General features: G+C 36.5%; 1 long non-coding RNA gene across 2 annotated transcripts; it reads right to left on the reverse strand.

Moving 5' to 3' along the window:
* Window positions 1-16: 16 nt before the first annotated feature.
* Window positions 17-7,867, reverse strand: LOC141351366 (uncharacterized). Of its 2 annotated transcripts, XR_012359604.1 has the most exons (6): window positions 7,853-7,867; window positions 7,610-7,630; window positions 7,316-7,382; window positions 7,052-7,121; window positions 1,601-1,771; window positions 17-1,108 (listed from the first exon to the last, which is right to left on the reverse strand). It is a non-coding gene; the product is annotated as an uncharacterized lncRNA (long non-coding RNA). The 2 variants fall into 2 exon arrangements; XR_012359603.1 differs by lacking the exon at window positions 7,853-7,867 and having other exon boundaries at window positions 7,610-7,686.
* Between the last annotated feature and the right edge of the window lie 16,226 nt (window positions 7,868-24,093).

Genomic DNA, 24,093 nt, shown 5'->3' on the forward strand with positions numbered 1-24,093 from the left:
AAGCAATGGCAACATGTTTTTAAAATTTCTTTTAGTTTTTCAAATACATGAAATCAGATTTTCATATTTTTTGCACACTGAACTTTCAGCTTGCATCACAAACTGTTTTTCTTAAACCTGCAATAACATTTACTCATAGATATCATATTACAGAATTTTAAATCAAGTCATGAACTAACTCAGTCATAATAACAATGTTCAAATACAAAATACTTTCCTGAGTAAAATACAAAACATTTACACACACATATCACAGCATCAATTCATGAACAATACATTCAAATGCAGTCATAAGCAATGTCAAAAACTTATACATTCAAAATATTATTCTGAGTAAATTGTAATTTCTTGCAGCAACAGCTTTTTCAAAGCCAATGTAACATTTACTCACTGTTTCATTTCACAGTATTATCAAATAATACTAGTACAAATTCAGTTATAACTATAGACGGTTTCAGCAGTAACATCATAAACAAGCGGCTGTCGCGGTCCGCATGAACTTCCGATAAACTCCGCTAAGAATAAAAAGCAACAAAGTTCTTTAAACGCATTTTATTTATATAACAAGCAAAAAAACAACACATAGATTTGCTCGGAAACCAAAACATTTGTTATTTTCAACGAGGCTTTTGTTCAAGAGATCAGTTTAGCAACTAGTCAGACCATTAAAAAAACGAAACTGGAAGTAAAGATCGGATCCAGACGTGTGTCATGTGCGTCCGATGAAACCGTCTATAAGAATAATTAAAAAAAAAAAACGTAACAAAACCTCTCCTGCATAGACTTATTTTGCTTTTAGAAGCAACAGTAGTAACATGTATACACTGGAGTTTCATATTACAATATTATAAATCAGTGCATGGACAAATTAACTAAAAGAAACCTTTAAGAAAAAAAAGAACTTCACAAACCTCTGGTGAGTTGAGTAGAATGTATTTGCTTTAGTTGCTTAATAGTTTTGCTTAATTCATAAAGTCCTTAATAAAGGTGGATATATACATGATGGTTCAGGCCAGAGTTCTTCCTTTGCACCATCTTCCCACTTCTTTTGCTCACCTGGAAGTTAGAGGAGCACTTGCTGTTGTCGGGGCTGATCCTCACAATAAATCTTTACATAAAAAAAAGAATTAATTAGATCATTTGATGTGTAAGAGAGGGACACTCCACTTTTTTTTAAATAGTGCCATTCCTAAACGTTGCTATACGATAATATCCTCATATTGCTCAGGCCCACTGTAATTACCACAAAGGACCAGCAGTTGCTAATAGATGACAAGACTTTGCCACTTCCTGAAATCTAAAATCATATATAAAAGCCCTTATGTCCTTCCTAACCTGTATGCACTTTCTTTAGTGGAAAACAAAAGAAGATATTTTGAAGAATGATTGTTACCAAACAGCTTTGTTGATGGGAGTCAACAAACCAATGAAAGTCAAGGAACTAAACATGTTTGGTAAACAACATTTTTCAAAATGTCTTCTTTTGTGTTCCTCTGAAGAAAGAGCATACAGGTTAGGAGGAAGGACATAAAAGTAAGTAAATGATGAGTCTTTCTTCAATATTTACCAAATGTTATAGCATACTGAAAGATGTACTTACCTCTGAATAAACTCCAAAGTAGTGGCTGCTTGCACATGGTACTCGATGTTGAGCACGTAGTAGCAACCAAAGTGAACAGCAAATGCTGAAGAAATGGTAGGTCAATCGCAGGAAATCGGACTTAGCCTTCAATCGGCAGCATCCATTTTTTGTTTTGTAGATCTGGATCCTCTGAAAATAATTAATTAATAATAGCGTTTGTTATTTGATTTTGGTGTAAGTAACAACATTTAGATGTTAGAGCTTTTCTCAATAATTTGAAATCTATCATTTTAAAGTGATAGTTCATATGTCCCCAAAATTCTGTCATCATTTACTTACCCTTGTATTGTTCTAAGCCTGTATGAGTTGATTCTGTTGTATTTATTAGTACACAAAAGACGACATGTTAATAATTGATGGTAAGCACAGTTGATGGTACACTCTAAAAAAACAAACGGTGCTATATAGAACCAAAACTGTTGATTTGAATCGTAACCATAGAAGAACTGTTTTTAGTGCCATATAGCACCGGTGAAGCACCTGTGAAGCACCTGTGTAGAACCATATAGGGGCCATATAGAACCACTATAGCACCATATTTGGTTCTACATAGCACTATATGGTTCTACACAGGTGCTTCACCGGTGCTGTGTGGCGCTGGGGACGGTTCTTCTGTGGTTGCGAGCAAAGAACCACTTTTGGTGCTATATAGCACGGTTTGTTTTTAGAGTGTACCCACTGACTTCCATAGTAAGAAAAACAAATACTGTGGAGGTCAAGGGGTATTGTCAACTACAGGGTTCTTGCAGGTTTCAGCAAGTTAAATTTAAGACCTTTTTAAGACCTTTTAAGACCATTATGAGTAAAATTTAAGACCAACACGACACATTACTAGAAGCATTCAAATGATCTCAGAAATTCTTAAAACGTTCTATTTTTATTGATTCAGTAATAGAAAAATATAAAATGAACGCAGTTTTTAAACAGATAATCAAAATACATGGAAATACATTATGCTTAACTCTATTTGGCGATTGTTGGCGCCGACAAATTTTACCCATAGCCCTTTAGGAAGAGACTTCTGACAATGGAAGCCCAAAAATGGCTAGTGAGCCATTGATATACATTAAGTTAGAGGCAAAGAGCTGTGATTTTTCGTAATTAATAGTCAAGAAATGCATTGATTTACAATATTTATACGTCACACTAATATGTGTAAGTAGTATTTTTATAAAATTCTATCAACAATGTTTTTTGACAAATAAAATTCACTAATATTAGATCAGTTAGTATGGTCAGCTGCTGGTTTGTGCCTAGTTTTACACTGCCTCATACAACTAAGCTTTAAAATGCATCACACTCTGTAGTACGTAAGCTTATAGGGGAGGTTTCCCAGACAGGGATAAGAGCTTTCCAAACTTGAAAACAATTTGCACTGACATATCTTAAAATACATCAAAATGCACACAAGTAATGGTTTTAGTAAGGCATGTTTATTAAAACTAGTTATATGTCATAATTAAACTAAGGCCTAGTCCTGGTTTAAAGGATAATTCCGGTATTTAACACTTTGAGTCTCATTTCTGGTTTGTTTTGGATGAACCACAGTGATGGACACAGAAATGTTGACAATGGGTCGTGCCCTGACCCCTCGACCTATTCAGAAGCGTCTCCCGACTGCCCCAGAATGGAAGTCAATGGCCATGCACAAACACGTCACCAAAACAACACTCAACGTTCACCTCCAAAACCGTACCACTCACCGAGTGGTCCGCGGCGCTCGTTGATGACCAAAAACAAATATATTGGCGCAATGTATGATTTCAATCCGTGTTATTTGCTATAGTGGAACTATTTTTTCAGATACCTCACAACCGCATATATACTTCCGCTCTATATTTGAGTCTGAAGCATGAATAAACGTAGTCCAACAAACTGTAATAAAACGGTAGCATACTTTCAAAATCAAGTTTATTTGTAACACTTACACCATCCAATATGTTTTTTCATCAGCATAACAATAAAGAAGATATTTTGCAGAAACCCCAGTGCTCCGTCATGCAAGTCAACAGATCCGCACACTTTAAGAGCTAAAGCATATATATCCAATACAACAGCAATCCCCCATAACTCCGTGTGACCTATTGACGTCTTGTGAAGCAAATCAATCAGTTTTTGCAAGAAACTGAACGTTATTTACAACACTATTAGCGTGAATGCCAAAGCAGGAAGCGCGCTTTCCGTTTGAGGCGATCTCTTGCACTGGTGAAGTTTGGTGGCTGTTGGCTATGGATGTTGGTCTCTCTGCGCCACCTATAGAGCGGGAGCGTGAAGCGCACTTCCTGCTTGGCAAAAGGTCTGCATTAACGCTGAAAAATATTTATATATATTCGAATCTCAAAACTGAAAATCGAATGTCAACCCACGGAACGAATATTCAAATATTCTGGTTCAGCCCTACAAATATGGGAAAAATTTATTCTGAGAGAAACCAAGCGAAAAAACTACAACCACATGTAAACCGACCCTTTTCTGTTTCCCGGCGGCGGAGTGATATATCAGCGAGCAATGAGTCTTCCAATTGAAGTCAATGTAATTTTACAAAATGCCAAATAAAACACGACAGAAACTGTATTTCGCTACACAACTTGTTTTTAATTATCAACGAACACCACGAACCACTCGGTGAGTAGCACAGTTATGAAAATGAACGTTAAGTGTTGTTTTAATGACATGTTTGTGCATGGCCATTGACTTCCATTCTGAAGCAGTCAAGAGACGCTTCTAAACGAGTCAAAAACTCAAGACACGACCCATTGTCAACATTTCTGTGTCCATCACTGTAGTTCATCCAAAACAACCCAGAAATGAGACTCAAATTGTTAAATACCGGAATTATCCTTTAAGCTAATCCCTGCCCGGGAAACCACCCCATAATGTTTAATGTACAACTGACTGTGTGCTGTGTATATATCTTGTGCCTGTTTATAAATATAAAAAGAACAAAAGATCACTTTCAATTATTATTCATCCCTAAAAGCATTAATATATGCATTTTATTAATACAATTTATTAATAAATTAATGTATTGCATTTAATTGAATACAGAATCACAGAGCCAAAAAAACACTCCACCCATACGTTTTATGCATAAATATGCACTATATACTGCCATCAGGTTTAATAGCCTCTCTAATTACACAATAACGGATGAATCTGCATTAAGAAAATGAAATTTTCTTCTTTTTTCAGGTTTCTTTCTTTTTTCAGGTTTAATAGCCTCTCTAATTACACAATAACGGATGAATCTGCATTAAGAAAATGAAATTTACCATTAAAAGGCTGTTTGATATGTGCTGCTAACGTTATCCACTAAGACCGTTTCTCAATCCGAAGGCTGTAGCCTCCGAAGGGTCGCATTTCTTATTTCAGAAATGGTCTTATTTCAGAATATTAACTTTGAAATTAACTTTAAAATATTGATTATTATTCTTAGTTAATCGTTAATTGTTGTAATATGCTTATGACTTGCGAATGTAATGCTCAGTTAACTTAAATAAACCAGGCGATGCCGTATGCAGCAGCCTGCCTATGCGAAAGGGCTCTGATCTACCGCTGTTCATTTAACCGTAACTCCTGAAGCATTTGCGCAATCAAAACGTTTGAATTGTTCCTAAAAGAAAACAATTGCACTTTTTTGAAATATATGGCTAATTACGGTACTTTCTTGCTTTCCGTCTGTCAATCGCTGCTGTTTGTGGAGAGCTGAAGGGAAAGCGCGTTAGGTTCAAGTGCATCGCAGCAAAGAGCAATATTAAAGTCTAAAATATAAAACTGTGTAACACTAAAGTTGACACGCTGTTGGTGGCTCGTGACTCGACGGCCCGACTGTTTAAGTTGATTTTCAATAAAGCAGCATTGATTTTTGTTCGCTTCTGTGTCCTCTATGTTTCAGAACCTGGCAAATGCTCAGGTAAGCCACGGGCTTATAAATTACCCCGAAAAAGATTTTTGCCTATACAGAACTAAGTTTAAGGATTGTTTCTCGCCAAACCCACAGTAAACAGTCAGATCACAACACCTGAAATATAGCTTATGGCACGATTTGCGTGGATTATGACAAAGGGCGGAACGGTTCTTTTTAGAGACCCACCATCATACACTTTCTGCCTCCGCCACTGATTAAGTTAGTTCTTCAGCGTTTTAAATTACCATTTTATTTTCTGCGGACAACGCTTTTTGGGAATGAAAAGAGGTAGGAAATTTAAGACTTGGGTAAATTAAATTTAAGACCTGGGATAAAAATCTGGGTGTTTTTAAGACTTTTTAAGGCCTTAAATTTAACATTCTGAATTTTAGACTTTTTAAGACTTTTTAAGACCCCGCGGGAACCCTGTAACTATTAGATTACCATCATTTATCAAAATATTATCTTCGCTCAAGAAATTTAACTCATGCAGGTTAAGAACAACACAAGAATAAGGAAATGAGTACAGAACACAATTTTGGGGTGGGGGCCTACCTAAAAAGGCCAATCATCATTTCATTACTCTTGATATTCAAAACTCAAGAAGAATGCTAAAATTTAAGCATAATGCTTAACATTAACAAATCATTAAAGGGATAGTTCGGCCAAAAAATGATATTAATCCCATGATTTACTTACCCCCAAGCTGTCCGAGATGCATATGTTCATCGTTTTTCAGACAAACACATTTTCAGATATTTTAGAATATGTTTTAGAACTTTCAGTTAATTAAATGGGAAGTTACGGGGTCCACGTCCTTCAAGTCCAAAAAATGTGCGTCCATCCTTCACAAAATATATCCAAGTGGCTCCAGGATGATAAACAAAGGTCTTCTGAGGGTACTTTGTGTGGTGCTGTTGTAGAAATATCCATATTTAAAACTTTATTAACAAAAATAACTACCTTCCGGTAGCGCCACCATCTTAGACTCCTCTGTATTCAGGAGAGAGTATTAGTGTAATGTACGCACTTTTCTTAGTGACGTATGACAAATTCGGAGGGCGGGGGCACAGAGCAGCAGCAGAGTAACCTCCGTAAGTTGCGTAAAGCTCTGATCTTGAATGCGGACCCGACTAAGATGGCGGCGCTACCGGAAGGTAGTTATTTTTGTTAATAAAATAGATACTTCTACAACAACACCGCGCAGATTACCCTCAGAAGACCTTTGTTTATCATCCTTGAGCCGTTTGGATTATTTTGTGAAGGATGGACGCACTTTTTTTGGACTTGAAGGACGTGGACCCTGTAACTTCACATTTAATTAACTGAAAGATCTAAAACATTTTCTTAAATATCTGAAAATGTGTTTGTCTGAAAAACGATGGACATATGCATCTCGGACGGCTTGGGGGTGGGTGAATCATGGGATTGGTATCGTTTTTTGGCCCAACTGTCCCTTTAATCTTTTTAATGTTCCCAAAGTATGTGTTAAAGAATCTTACCAAGCATGATCAGCCGTGGAGTGGAAGCAAGGGAAAGCGTGGTCTCTACATCTGCCGTCGTTGTTGTGACCTGCACACGCACACACACGCACGCACACACACACACTTTTTGTTACTGGCAGTTATATCAATTCAATTCAACGACCCATCGTCAATTATTCCTTGTTAGATGTGCATGTTAGAGAGAAACTGAGAGACTGACTTCAAAATAGCGTTAAACACAAAAGCTCAGTTTGTCGCCTAGCATTTCAGATGAACACTCACCTGTACCAAACGCAGTCAAACAAGAAAAAGAGAACCGTTTATGTTAATATGTTGATGGTGAAATGTTCTAAAAAGGGGAAGAAAATAATTAAATATGATTATATGCACAGAAAGTTGCGTTTTCTTCAGTCTTAAACGAGTTTCTACCTCAAAGCTCTCTAACTATCTTGTTCACAACAGTGAGGTAAATTACCGTCAACTGCGTGTTGTTAAGTGTTTAAAAAAAGTGTTTCAAATTAATGAACTAAACCAAAAATATTAAATATGGTAAGAAATCACAAGAAGATTACTTACCTTTGCAGATGGTGAAATGTTCTAAAAAGGAAAAGAAATAAATATGATAACTTGCACCGAAAGTTTGGTTGAGTCTTAAAAAGAGTTTTCACCACAAAGCTCTCTCCCTATCTGTTTAGTCACAACAGTCCTAACGTGTGAGGTAAATTACCGTTAACTGCGTGTTGTTAAGTGTTTCAAATTAATTAACCAAATAAAAAATTAATTATGTTAAGAAATCACAGGATTACTCATTTTACTTACCAGCTGTTTAACTTCCAACCATTGTCCTGTGTTCTTTTTTTCTTCGGGCGGGGATATCCGTGCCTTTCTGTGAAGTGTCAGGGTTTCGCGCTCATTTTTTTACTGTATTTCGATTTACTGATGGCTGGTCATAGTGCAAAAGAGCGCACTGTACCTTGGCCATACGCACACAAAAAAATAACAGCGTGTAATGTCCGCGTTCAGTCATGACTCTTCTCAAAAAATAATGTGACATACAAAACTATAACATTGATTCATGATAACATTAAAAACGTTTACTTTACGTGTAATAAATAACCGGATAATCTTTTGCAAGTGAGCTGCGGGTTTGTGTACAGGCACGTGATCAGCACAGACGTGATTACATCCAGGGCTGTGTCTCAATTCGTTCCCTATAGCTCCGGAGGTGGGGAATCATTATATCGTGTAGTATGCGGGTTCGGCCACTGTCAAGGACCCTCACTTTATATTGGAACACTGTTTCGGTTTCCTGTGTCGTGGCTGCTTACACGCGTTGAGAAAATTCACAGCTGGTATTCATCACTCATCAACAACCGGCAAAACCTATCTCTAATTTTTAAACACTTACATTTGTAAATTAATTGGAATATACAAAGCTTTAATGAAGATGATTATATTGTGTTTTGGTAAATAAATCAGCTCTACTTGCACTAATTTAGTTGTTTGATTGTTTTTAGGACTTTGTTTAAGTCTTCTGAATTTTACTTTACATTTTAAATCAATATTTAAATACAATAATATTACATTATTTGTATAAGATAGCTTTCTATATTGGATTGTAAGGCTTGACACTCAGCATTAACTCAAAGTCCCCTTTAGGCTTAACTATGCAACGACACCAAACCTTAATCAGAGAGTTAATCCCCCAAAAAACAAATTAGCACCACCTGCCATTAAAATACAGTATTTTTAATTAACTGTAAATTTTACAGTAAACAGAAAATACAGTATTTTACTGGCACAAAGATTACATTTCCCACAATGCAACATCAAAATACAGCAACATACTGTATAACATGCCCTACGGTAAAATACAGTTCATATTACAGTAAAATACAGTGTAATTTACAGAAATCGTTAACAGTGTACATAGTGCATACTAATGAAAAAAGTGTGTAGGCTGTGATTCTGCTAATTTATGTCATAAATTCATATGTAATAAATTATTAATTGTTAATAAAATACACATAATGAATAAGAATTGAAAGTCATTAAGGTGACATCTCTTAACAGATGTTAACAATAAAAACAAAAAGGTCACTGAGCCTGTACGGTATTATTATAATTTATAATAAATTAAATTAAGTGCCGAGTCTTTTTTGAAATCTTACTCTTTGCATACTTATTAGGCAGACTAAACGGAAACTAAGCGGGCTCAGGCCTGGTCAGTATCCGGATAAGTGAAAGGCCTCATGTGCGTTGGCAGAACTAGTTTTTTTTAACCGGGCGGGCAAGGCTACGTACGGGTAACCGTCTATCAAAAATGCAAGAATAAACCTCATGACCCCACATTAGATACATATTCCGGTAACACTTTATAATAACTGCACACTATGAAGCATCAGTTAAGCATTACTAAATAGTCAATTCTTTATTTATTAAACATTAACAGACATTAGTAAAGAGTTTATCAATGCTTTATTCTTGATTTATAAGCGTATATATAATGTGTTTAATAATTGTCTTTTCATGCTTTATTAATGATCACTTCATAATTTCTAAATGAGTATTACATTATTTACAGACCAGTTATTAAAATGTTGTCAGTGGTTCATAAGATCATTTATGAAGTGTAAATAAATGATTAATAAACTATTTAAACATTCATTTATACAACTTATTATTTAGACATATAGTATAATAAGTTAGTCAGTGTGTTAATAAATGCTTCATTAACACATATTCCTACTGTAATTCATGATTAATTCAGGTAGTTATAAAACATTTAGAAGTGGTCAGTTAACCATTTTATGTGAGCTCATCTAAAGTGAGGACTATTTATGCTTTGTAAAGCTTTATAAAGGAGATTTAAAGTCTCCGTTATCTTTTAAAAAGAAAAACAAACACAACACAGAGTAATACAGAACATAAAACATATTTATTTCAAGATCCAAAAATTAAACTGTACAACTGTACACGTCATATCAAATGAAAAATAAAACTCTGCTATATCATAAAAGAAAACAACAACAAAATAAAAAAAACGAAGAAAGTGAATATATAAATATTTTTTTTTAAAGTTGTATAAGGACTGAAACATGTCCACAATCTGCTCTGCTATTCTGGAATGTTCGAAACGTTCTGTAATGCCAAGGTCCTCTCTGGAGTATATGAAGTAAAGTAAAGAGAAGAAAAGTTATTAATCCAAGCAGTCACGTGCACACATAGACATCAAAGGGGCTTGAGCACCTGCCCTTTTTAATCCTGGAGAGAAAGTGCCCTTTTTTTCTGGGGTGCTTTTTTATTTTTAAAAAATAATATATATTCCTGTTTCTGCGCATATAACAACTGATGTCTGTCTGTTTCTTGTGTTTTTTACTTATTATTTAATTTAACATGAATTCATTCAGGAATCATTTAAAGGGCGTGTTGCAGGTTAAATTTTTCAACGAATTTGTGCAAATTGCTTGTTGATATTAAACATTTACACTGTTATCCATTGTATTTTATGTTTTTTTGGTATCAGAAAACGGAATATAATATGAAAAAGTACAGCGGTTTGCAATGATTCTTCTTTCCCCCACAACGCACTGTATGACGTCATGCTGGGGAGAGAATTTACCAAAGCAGCCTTGAGAGCATTGAAAGTGACTATACTGCCCTACAAAGGCTAAGTGCAGTAACTACGCAAACACTGAAACTGAGAAACTGAGAAAAATAAAGTTTTTAACACCAGTTACACCAATTTTGGCACACACGTTTCTCTGAAATGTGACAAAGTTTCCTGGTTCAATTTTGTCCCAAGACACAACAGGTCTCACAAAGCCCATTTCAAACCTTAACTCATTTTTGACCAAATGGGTAGTTACTGCGCTTTGGCTTTGTAGGGCAGTATAGAGAGACGAGAAAAGTACAGTTCTGATAGCGCAGATTATAGATAAATACACAGACAGCAGGCTTGTGCACAATTCAGAATTTCAGAATTGGCCTCCATTCAATTCATGAATTGGAATTTGAATTGAATTGACTCCACCCTACAGGAAGTTGAATTTGAATTCAAATTCGAATGACAGGATGTGAAATTAAATTCATGGCAATTCAAAGAAATTCCACAGTCACACAACAGAAATAATCTCACATACATTCAGTGTTAGGAAAGTTACTTTGAAAAATTGTTTGGCAACCATTTTAAATACTTGGTTAAAGTAAAGCATTCTAGGAAATAAAGTCATGTTCCATCGTGTTCCACAAAAATACAATTACAAAAATTCAAACTTAATTATTTGTTATGTGAGTTTTTAACATTAATTGCTGGGGGAAAGCATTTCCTGTTAATGTAATCTGTAGTTCAAACTAATTTAATTTATAGAATATGTAATGCAATCATATCTGACATAAACTGAAAGCTTCATTTTTAACACTTCACTTACTGTATAATGTGTTTATGAATTTCTTTGAATTTCTATTGAATTTCAGTTCTGCTTCCTTTAGTTCGAGTTCGGATTGTAATTCTAGATCCTGTTTTTGACATCGATTCAAATTCAGTTCGAATTCGGGAATTGAATTGGAATTAAGGAGTCATTCTCAATTAAATTCTGAATTGTGCACAAGCCTGACAGACAGACAGACGGATAGGCTAGTATAGAGAGATAGGCAGACAGACAGATAGCATAACGTTAGCATATCTTTGTGTAGAAAGTAAACAAAAATTAACATACTCGTGCGTGCTGGCTTGAGGGGGTCCATGATCCTGCCTGAAATGGTTGTAACTTTATGCCATCTTCAGCACAAACAGCATGTCAAAACCTGGAAGCTGAGTGAGGCACATCGCATCTGTTCGCGGGTCGAGCAGCGACCAAAACGCACTCACTTCCTTACAGCCAGTAGCGGAGTGACAATCGGGAGATTTGGGACTTTCCCGGTGGGCCGATCTGATAATAGTTATACATTTGAGTTATATTAGCAACACCGTCTGGCGGCGTGATGTGCGGCCGGTTCCCGCAGCCCGCTGGTCAAACTGTGCAGCCTCTCTGATCAACAAAGTATATAAAAGTGCTCAACCTGTTCGGCAGGTCCAAACATGTACAGGATTTATAAAAATACGGTGATCAATGAGCGGTTCCTCCTCAAATGGCGTAGCCTTTGACATCATTTGATGTAAAAAGCCGCCGAACGCCTGTTTATTACAGTATGTATGCAGTCGGATCCGAGTATACTGCAGCTGCTGACTGCTGCTGCGTATAAAATGATCGTGTGATTCGTTATAATCGCATAAACAATATAACAAAGCATCCTTTTATTTCACAAAACAATATATTTGAGATATTATTTGATAGATTAAGGATGTTTAAAAATCTCTAGCCTGGTGGTCAGGACATGAATGGATCAAATCAGCAGATTTGCGAAGTTTTATTTATCTCCACATATATCATAAATAATAATTAGCATGGTAACTTTGCAGTATACCACATTATATATTTCCTACAATGTATATATGAAGAGTTTGGTTCCAAAACGCAATAAATCCATTTTGACAAATTTCGGTAAAACGTGTTTTCTATACCAAGAAAGTGACAAGATGAAAACCACTATTTTCTGTTACAAAATTTCACATAGCATCTTTAGGTTATAAAAACATAAAAAATTCAAATCCATAACTTGATTTTCAAAGATTTATTATAAAAACTAATTCTTTTTTCCACAAAATGCAATAAATCCATGACATATTTTTATTTCAAAATGCTATAAATCTATTAATATCAATGTATAAATGTGCATTCATCTTTACCATTTTATATTTATTTAGTTGACTAGTGGTATACAATAATTAAAAAATAAACATTAATGGCATTAACCAGAACACTTACTTTGTTATATTAAGAACACAATGTTTTAGCATGAGAAGCTTGATGCTGTCTGGAGAACAAGCAACCGAGTGCCTCTCGCGGAAATTATTAGCTGTTGATGGCTTACGTTTCTTTCCCATCACAGAAAACCATCACAGGTTTGGCAATGCTATTAAAGTATTATTTTGTTTTGTTTGTTGATCACGAAGTACAAAGTAGATGAGGAAAATTAGGATTCTGTGTACTCAGCGCGCCGCCATGTTTGTTTACATTGCGTGAATGGTCCGCTGTAATATCAGAAATGGATTTATTGCGTTCTGTAAAAAAGGAGTAGTGGCGTTTATCGCATTTTGGGAAAAAAGGGAGAAAAGATGACAGAATATCACGGCGGGAATTGGATTTTGCATAAAATTAATTATTTACTTTTAACTACTGACCTGATATAATACTGATTTTGGCAGTAACTCATTTTTTTCAAAAATGGCGTTTATTGCGTTTTGGAACCAAACTCTTCATATGTTTCCAAATAATATACGTAAGTATCAAACAGCAATAAATGTCTCATCTATCTCTATGGCTCTGGCTGAGTCTTTCTCCACTTCTCCCCAACGTGACGTCATCGCCGAATTGCGTAAAAAAACCAGTTAATACCAAAAACGTTAAAAAAGTGGTCTTTAAGATCATTTTTGAGACATTTTTAAATTATATACATATCTTGAGTGATTTATGTACCCATTAATCGACAGTGGTGGTTAACCTGCAACACGCCCTTTAAATGAGATTTAAACTTTTATAAATAGAAAAATAGTGCTATTTGTGGTACACAAACGGTTAACAGATGATTCCCGCCTCCAAATCTCACATCGCTAATATGATTGGCTTTACCTTTCTTAAGTCCTGCCTCTCTAACCTACTTCGCTTTATGATTGGTTTTGTCTTTACTCGTGTATTGTAGGCTGCATTCGCGCTTGTAAGAAGCGCCAAAACTCAGCCTGAACGAGACGCAATGTGCAATTGTGCATGATTATGCAGGCAGCTACTGGTAATTATGTGAGGAAGAAAGCATTCATATATTAACAGTTTTATGCACAAAATATTGGACACGTTGTTACACATAACGATTCAGGGACATTGTTTTCCACGGCAATCCCATATTAACCTGAAAAGTTGCAAACTTGTAACAGTATAGTGTAGTTTAAACAGACTGCTCATAAAATAATAAAGCAATAAAATAATTGCTAACTACAGTAGTAAGCTTTTTTGTTTGCGTGTTTTTTGTAATGGTGGTTAAATAAGTATAATGTGTTATACTGGAGTGCTGAAGTAGATTGGGAAGAAATCTGATGGTTCAGTATTTTATTTGCCCAGTCTGAATTTTCATTGACATCACAAAAAGTAAAATATAAAATAAAAATAAAATAGGCCTAATCTATATTTGTTGTTTCTGACATGTGTAACCCTAATAAATATGAAACCTAAGATTAAAGGTGCCAAAGGATGTGTTGCCATAATATGATAAATTGTTCTTTGATAATAACATAGAATGTATGTGGCTTTATTAAGTGCAAAAATTATCCAGAAACGTTTTACATGTCCATTTACAAGCCTAGAATTTGTCATTTAAATGAAATGGTCTATTTTTGCCCTATTTGAAAGGGTCATAAATAATAATGTTGAGCTCTACTCTGATTGCTTTGCTCTGAGTCTCATGCCAGAAGCTCACATTAGTAAACAGACCTTCTATTTTGAATCCTTATCAGACGAAAATACAGATTTTTAGTAACAACCAGGGGTTAAATTGGGATTTGTTATGTGGGGGGGCTCTGCGGGGAGGGGTACTTCAAGGGGTAACATGTTTAATACTGATGATAGCAAAGCCACTGGTGTGTTTCAATGACATTCTGGACCTCTGATAGGATTTGATAAGTTTCAGCTTTAAATCTGTGCCAGAGGTTGACCCCAAATATTTTATAAAGAGCGTCTGAATTTTAAATGATGCAAATCTATGAGTTTGACACCCTATATCCATTTGTTGCACATGTCATTATGCACAATTGATCAAACTTTAAAGGAAGTTAAAAGAATCAACCTCCTTGAATAATTCTAGGCATAAGATAGGCTAAAAAGACTCAAATAAAAAGAAAAGGTACAACACACAGTACTGTGTCATCAACATGTATAAATTAGCCATAGAGATTCCCTCTGCTGGTCAGCAGCTAAAACAATCATATAGTTAGGTTTGATTTGTGTAATCAAAATACATTATTTTATTAAACTATAATAGTTATATCCAGTGTCATCCTTAACATAATGTAATTAGATGAGTTATATACATACTTTAATCCTTTACACGTTTAGTCTTCTATGAAGTTTTCTCGACGTGGGCACCATTCTTACCTCTCTCTCTCTCTGTCCCTCTCTCTCTCTCTCTCTCTCTCTCTCTCTCTCTCTCTCTCTCTCTCTCTCTGTTTCTCTCTCTCTCTCTCATCAAATGATCCCGTGTGAGAGCGCGTTCTTGAAGTTCTGAGTTTTTTCGCTTAAGTTGCATAACTTGCGCGAAGACGCATTTAAAGGGAAAAGCGCGTGTTTTCGCGGCAATTGCGGCGCCCAATTCGCGTCATTGCCATCGCCCCGTGCGAGGACGCGCCTGGTTGTGTCTTTGCATTGACTTTGTATGTAATCTGCTCGCGCAAATCGTTGAACTTGCGTTGGTGAGTGTTACGTCCCGTATGATTTTAACAGGGTATGAGAGGGAATAACATATTAGATTAAAGTATTATTAACAGATTGAAAACAGATGTAATAACCAGGTTCAAAGTATTGTTGGAATTGTGTGATGGAATGAAATAGACAGAGTCAGATATTATGATTTCGTTGTCTTTTAGTGGAATATAAGATGTATACATTCTTGAAAAAGTAATAAACACCATACAATGGTGTGAAAATTTGACATTTACAACATTTGACAAATAAACAAAAATAATAGAACACTGGAGAGAGAGAAACGAGAGCGGAGCCAAAGCAATGAAACAATCAAAAATATAACACACTCTAACTTATACTCTTAATAAATCTTATCTAACAAAATAAACCAGAAATAAAAATCGAATGTTAATCTACACTAACTGCCAAACATAAATACAAAAGTAGCATCCGCTTCTTACCTGGTGTTTTTTAACAGAAATAAACTAGGTGATGGAAAATGTATGTCACGTGACAATGTAACCTTTTTCCCTTCTCTCCGTGCCCAGAAAGAACCAGTCGAATCACTCTTTACACAGGTAGAAACACTTCATTACTTTTACGATCAGAACATTTACTCAGACAATCACTAAGCGAGATAAACAAGAGATAGCGTGAAGGGTGAACTCAGAGCGTGCGCTGTTGTCCTTACGCGACTTCCGGGTTTTTATAAAGGACAGGTGAGCATTGATTGGCTGTAACGGTGAAGTGATGATGATGATTGACATGATGGATAGCCAATCACAGACCTAAGAATGAGATAGAAGTGAGACATCAAGAATGGGGAGAAAAACATTTCAAAATAAAAGTCGGCCGTATTATATGACTCTTAACGGCCGTAACACCCTCACCCTTAAGAACAAACATACATTTAACAAATTTTGACACCTCACAAAATTCACAAATAACTTATCACTTTAGACTCGAGATAAAGCATCTGCCACAACATTATCCACCCCTTTCTTGTACTTAATCTCCAAGTTATAATTCTGGATGATGAGAGCCCATCTCATCAATCTCTGGTTTTGATTGTACATTCTCATGAGAAAAGTTAATGGATTATGGTCCGTGTAGACCACTACAGGAAGAGACGAAGAACCAACATATACCTCGAAATGTTGAAGTGCCAACAATAGAGCTAGAGCCTCTTTCTCTATTGTGGAGTAGTTATATTGACTCTTACTAAATTTTTTTGAGAAGTAACAAATAGGATGTTTAATACCCTCTTTGTCCTCCTGCAAAAGTACTGCACCTGCTCCCATCTCACTGGCGTCGACTTCTAACTGAAACACAGTGGAAAAATCTGGGGCAGACAGCACTGGCTCACTACATAACAAAGTCTTGATGCTATCAAATGCAACTTGACATTCGAAAGACCATTCAAAAGCCTTTGAAGGGCTGAGTAAAGCAGTCAATGGAACAGCTACAGAAGAAAAATTACGGCAGAAACACCGATAATACCCGGCCATACCTAGAAAACGGCGCAATTCACGGCGAGTTCTTGGAACTGGGAATTCACTTATTGCAGCAATTTTTGCTGTAACTGGTCGAACTTGTCCTTGTCCTACCTGTTTACCCAAATAGGTTACTGTAGCCTTACCAATATCACATTTCGCAAGGTTTAAGGTCAGTGATGCTCTTTCGAGACGCTTAAACACAGTTTCCAATAAAGAAATATGATCTGTCCAACTCTGAGAATACACAATCACGTCATCAAGGTAGGCCCTACAATTAGGAACATCTGCTAGTACTATATTGACTAACCTCTGAAAAGTAGCTGCAGCATTTCTCAAACCGAAAGCCATTACTTTGTACTGCAGAAAACAGTCTGGTGTCACGAAAGCGGAGATCTCCGAAGCCTCAGGAGTCAAAGGAACTTGCCAGTAACCTTTAAGAAGGTCCAGTTTACTGACAAATTTAGCTGAACCTATGCTGTCAACACAGTCTTCCATTCTGGGCATAGGAAAACAGTCAGGAACTGTCACTGCATTAACTCTACGATAATCAGTACAGAAGCGTTTAGTGTTATCAGGTTTCTGCACTAACAAACAAGGAGAACTCCAAGGGCTAATACTAGGCTTTGCCAACCCTTTCTCCAGTAAATATTCAGTTTCTTGTTTCATGATAGCCCGTTTTGCAGCATTCACTCTATAAGGGTGTTGTTTGATAGGCTGAGCCTTGCTTAGTTTAATATCATGACACAGCACGTTGGTTAACGTAGGAGCGTCGCCTAAGATAGAAGTAAACTTCCCAAGTAGTTCAACCACATTCTGCCTTTGCTTAGCACTAAGATGAGCTAGGAAATTTTGCAAATCTGCAAGCAATTCAGAGTTCGATAACCTAGCAGATAATGGTGCTGTATCAGATTCAGCCTCCAAAAGACCATTGCCCTTGGTATCCTGCTGTTCCTCTACAGTACTCACATCACACGCTACTCCTACTGGTAAAACACCATCTCCAGCCTTTTCTGTCACAAGAGGGTTTGTGTCTTCCCTAGTATAATAAGCTTTCAGCATATTAATATGACACAAACGTTTTTGACGTTTCCTGTCTGGAGTTTTCACAATGTAATCAGTTTCACTTTTCCTTTCTAGGATCTCATAAGGTCCAGAAAATCGTGCAGATAATGTAGACCCTGGAATAGGAAGTAAGACCAACACTCGATCACCAACTGCAAAACATCTGCTCACAGCTTTCTTGTCGTAACGCATTTTCATTTCACCCTGAACTTTAGACAATGATTCACGAGCTTGTGAACAGGCATTGTACAGTCGTTCTCTGAACTTACTTACATAATCAAGCACATTTACTTTCCCAGAATTCTCAACTCCTAGCATCCTTTCTTTTAGGGCTTTTAAAGGACCTCTTACTGTGTGACCAAAAACTAGCTCTGTGGGACTGAATTTAAGAGATTCCTGTACAGTTTCACGAATGGAAAATAAGAGCCATGGCACTCCTTCATCCCACTCGTTCCCTGTCTCAGTACAGTATTTCCTCAACATTGCCTTTAATGTCTGGTGAAATCTTTCTAACATTCCCTGACTCTGGGGATGATAAGCACTAGAAATTCGGTGTGTAACATTGAGTGACGCAAAAACCTGTGAACACAATTTGGAGAGGAAATTGGTTCCTTGATCTGTTTGTACCACCTTAGGTAAGCCAAAAGTAGAGAAGAACTTTGTCAAAGTTTTAACAACCACTTTGGCTGTAACCTTACGCAGCGGAAAAGCTTCAGGGTACCTAGTCGCTGTACACATAACCGTTAGCAAAAATTGATTGCCAGATTTAGTCTTGGGTAAGGGACCCACGCAATCCACGATCACATGCTCGAAAGGTTCTCCCAGCACCGGGATTGGCACTAAAGGTGCCGGTGGAATACCCTGGTTAGGTTTTCCCGTGAACTGACAAATATGACAGGTTTTACAATATTGTGCTACGTCCCGCTTAAGACCATACCAAAAGAAATGCTGTAAAATGCGATTATATGTCTTAGTTATCCCTAAATGTCCTGATAGTAGGTGGTCATGCGCTAATGACAGCACCTGAGAACGAAAAACAGTGGGCACTACAATCTGAAAAACCTCATTCCACTCATTTTCAGCTGAATTACTTTTACGCCACTTTCGCACAAGTAAACCATCAATAATCAAGAATTTAGCATTCTCAGATTTCTCATTACTCACTGCTTTGAAACATTTAGTTAACGAGGGATCGTCTTTCTGGGCCTCTATGAGTTTTTCACGAGTAACAGTTAATGTTAACGGGTCACTCACTATGAACTCCTTCACTTTGCCTTTGTCATCAGATTTTCTCTCTACGACTTCCTCAGATACCTCATCTGCACACAAGAAAGAATCAGATAAAGAAATTTCCTCTACTTTTTTAACTTGAGACCGTGTGACAACACACGCAGGAAAAGCACTCGGATATTTCTCAAATAGTTCATCAGATTTAGTTTGACTTAATGGAGTGTCTACCACTTCCAGTAAGGGTATTACCCTTCCCCCAGCTAAATCATTACCCAAAATGAAGGAAACTCCCTTCACTGGTAATATTGGTCGTACCCCTACCTCTACAAAATCAGTCACCAAGTCTGACTGGAGATGAACACGATGCAAGGGTACCTTCATGATTTCCATGTTGAAACTTTGCACTAATCTGCTTGATCCCACTGATGATTGATCTGAAAAAGATAGTACATCAGCACATACAAAAGACTGTGCAGCACCTGTGTCCCGCAACATCTGGATTTCCACCTGATCTTCCTTCTTGCCCGTAAAAGAAATAAACCCTTTAAGTAGGAAAGGCAAAAAACTAGGGTCTGGAATGTCATCCTTCTCAGAAAGTAAATCTGAATCCACAGATTTCACAAATGCTACCTCTTTCTTCTGACCCTTCTGTTTGTGTTTCAAAGCTAGACAATCTGCTATTACATGTCCCCTTTTATGACAATAAAAGCAGTCTCGAGTTTCTTTAAACTTCTCACCCTCTGGTTTAGCTATTTGCGTAGTTACTGGAGATTTCAGTATGGAACTCTTTTCAGTATTAGTCACATGAAAGACATTTTTGTGCGTAAGCACAAACTCATCTGCCAGCACAGAAGCCTCTGAAAGTGTTGCCACCTTCTGCTCATTTAAATATAGCACTATCCGTTCAGGAAGGCACTGTTTAAAGTCTTCAAGGAGCAAAAGTTCTCTAAGAGAATTAAAGTCATCAGCTTTACTAGAAACACACCACCGGTCAAAGAGAACTGCTTTTTCTCGTGCAAATTCTACAAACGTTTGTGTAGCATTCTTCTTGCGATTACGAAACTGTTGTCTGTAAGCTTCTGGCACTAATTCATATGATCTAAGAATGGCTGTCTTCACTACATCATACTTAAGACCATCTTCCAAAGATAAAGAGGCATATACCTCCAATGCTTTGCCAGACAATTTACATTGAAGCAATATTGACCAAACATCTTTCGGCCACCCCAATGATGTGGCTATCCTTTCGAAAGCGTTAAAATAGCTATCCACCTCTGATTCCCTAAAATTAGGCACTAAAGCAATATGCTTTCCAACATCAAATGTGTTTGGACTCGAATTAGAAGCATTGGTATTAGCTGATGTGAAGTCTTGATACACAGTGGGTCTCGGAGCAACAGAAGCTGCTTCGATCTCCAGCTTGCGTAGCTGAACTTCTTTTTCAGCTTCAATTTCTAACCTGCGGACTTCTAGACGTAGATCTATCTCAGCACGGCGAGCTTGTGCTCGATCCTCCATTTCCATACGAAGCCGTGCAATCCGTACTTTAGTCTGTGTCTCTGCTCTTGGGCTAGGAGTACCAGGTGAAAAGGGCTCAAAGGGAGGCAAAACAACACCGACATCAGCCTCCGCCTCAGTCGTGGCCATCTCTACCCCGTCTTTCCCCATTTCGGTCACGTCCTTAGCCTTATCATAAAGATCAGTCTCTTTGTCCCCAACAGGTAACATTTTCAAATCAATAAGCCGGTTTATTACTTCAGCTTTAATTTGCTTCTTCAAAGATTGTTTTGGGATAGGAATTTGGAAGTGGGTAGCTATTGACAACAATTCATCTTTTCTACACTTTTTAATTATGTCCAAAGAAGGATTAGCAATGAAATTTTGCAAATTGAATGCCATGACTAAGCTGAGTAATACACAAATCTGTAACAAACCTCATACCAAAAATTCTGTCATTACCATCACACAGATTCACAATTAATAGTAACTAATTGACAAGATCAAAATTAATTACCTTTGACAATACGTATGGACGAGCCCCCAATTATGTTACGTCCCGTATGATTTTAACAGGGTATGAGAGGGAATAACATATTAGATTAAAGTATTATTAACAGATTGAAAACAGATGTAATAACCAGGTTCAAAGTATTGTTGGAATTGTGTGATGGAATGAAATAGACAGAGTCAGATATTATGATTTCGTTGTCTTTTAGTGGAATATAAGATGTATACATTCTTGAAAAAGTAATAAACACCATACAATGGTGTGAAAATTTGACATTTACAACATTTGACAAATAAACAAAAATAATAGAACACTGGAGAGAGAGAAACGAGAGCGGAGCCAAAGCAATGAAACAATCAAAAATATAACACACTCTAACTTATACTCTTAATAAATCTTATCTAACAAAATAAACCAGAAATAAAAATCGAATGTTAATCTACACTAACTGCCAAACATAAATACAAAAGTAGCATCCGCTTCTTACCTGGTGTTTTTTAACAGAAATAAACTAGGTGATGGAAAATGTATGTCACGTGACAATGTAACCTTTTTCCCTTCTCTCCGTGCCCAGAAAGAACCAGTCGAATCACTCTTTACACAGGTAGAAACACTTCATTACTTTTACGATCAGAACATTTACTCAGACAATCACTAAGCGAGATAAACAAGAGATAGCGTGAAGGGTGAACTCAGAGCGTGCGCTGTTGTCCTTACGCGACTTCCGGGTTTTTATAAAGGACAGGTGAGCATTGATTGGCTGTAACGGTGAAGTGATGATGATGATTGACATGATGGATAGCCAATCACAGACCTAAGAATGAGATAGAAGTGAGACATCAAGAATGGGGAGAAAAACATTTCAAAATAAAAGTCGGCCGTATTATATGACTCTTAACGGCCGTAACAGTGAGTATGCCCCATAATGAATGAAAATGCATTATTCCCTTCGCGTCAGTGCACGCGCACCAGCGCAGCGAGTACACACGCACAAGCGCAGCGGGTACACTGGCAAGAGCAGAGCGCGACCTTCAGCCTATGTGGCGGAGCTTAGCCCCGGACGGCCCCGGCCCAATTTAAACCCTGGTAACAACTAATAGTTAACTAATTGAACTTCAGCTAAATGCTAGCATATATCATTTATTGGCATGTAGCGCTAACTCAGCAGTCACAACTTTGTTTTTAGCATTTTAACAAATTTGTAATTAATTTAATGTGTAATTTAATGTTGGGGCAAACATCTCGACTTACATCAAGAGTTTTTCCCCCTGAAATTTAGAAATCTATATTGGTGAATTTAGAAGAAATCTACAGATGCAAAAGATAGAGGATGCACTCTAAAAATGTAGTAAATCTGAGTAACTGCATCTGGTACATTAATAAATAAAACTGAGTACATTAAACATTAAAAATAATTATTAAGTTGCTGTATTTTGTCAATCATTTTTGCAGTGAAGTAAAGTAACAAAAGTGAAGTGAAGTTAACAAAATAGCAGCAACGGCCCTCTTCAGTTTAGAGGGAATATTTCTGTTGATTTTAAAGTGTTATGTATTCTGATAACACCAAAATAGTTAAAATGATATTTGAATTTGAATTCAAATGTATATTAGCCTGGCTATGACGAATGCGCGAGGGCTGAATTTGGATCTGTTCCTCGCAATCGTATGAATTTTAGTGATGTGGATTACAGCAAATGAATAAAAGTAACATCTTTTGTGAATGTATGTTGTATTTTGGTGTAATTGTTGCTTAGTAGTAATAATAACGTCAGGGGCGAAAATTTCATCTAAATGTTGGGGGGGACAATAAACATAAAATTTTTCAAGAAATTTTTTTGAAGGGGACACCAATAATAGGCTACAGGCAAAATTGTACTTGCAAAGAAATGTGTACAGATAGAACGTTTCTCTTTCTCTATGAACGGACGCAAATGTAATTTTAATACACATGAATGCAGAGGCAAGAGTAATAAAATATTCCACTTAAGTAAAAGTAAAGTTACTTTAATAATATTTTACTTAAGTAAAAGTAAAGTTACTGGTCTAAAAATACTCATGTAAAAGTAAAAAGTAAGTCATTTTATTTTACTCAGAGTAAAAAGTACAGGGAGAGGTTTCTAGTATAGTTCAAAAAGGACAAAGAAATATAAATTTCAAACTAGTTGTTTTTTATTGTAGGAACATCTTTACAATTAAAGTGCAATAACAAAAAGTTAATAAAATAAAAAGCTTTTTTATAACCAAGAAACAGTTATGGAATTATTTCATGATTTTTACAGGTGAGTTATGCACTTTTGAAGCAAACATAATATGATTCAGCAGCTAAATACAATCACTATAGTAAGGTTGTAATTGATGTATTGCTGGTAACATACATTATGTTATTAAACTATATACCTAGTTTAAATGAGCATATCATGGGATGAGTGCCATAATACTTTTATCCTTTACACGTTTATTGTATTCTAGCTTCCCTAATCTGTGTACCCGGTGTCTTTCAATCTCCCTCCCTCTCTCTCTCTCTCTCTCTCTCTCTCTCTCTCTCTCTCTCTCTCTCTCTCTCTCTCTCTCTCTCTCACGCATGTGCGGAGTGAGTGAGGAGCGTGTTAGACGCGAGTTTGTGGAGCTGCTGAGTGAGTTTTCTATTTCCTTCGTTTACATCTGCAAGACGTATTATTTAGATTGTTTGCTCATCTGCAATACGTCTCTGAGACG

This window comes from Misgurnus anguillicaudatus, chromosome 20 (genome assembly GCF_027580225.2).
Source record: "Misgurnus anguillicaudatus chromosome 20, ASM2758022v2, whole genome shotgun sequence".
Classification (NCBI taxonomy): Eukaryota; Metazoa; Chordata; class Actinopteri; order Cypriniformes; family Cobitidae; genus Misgurnus; species Misgurnus anguillicaudatus.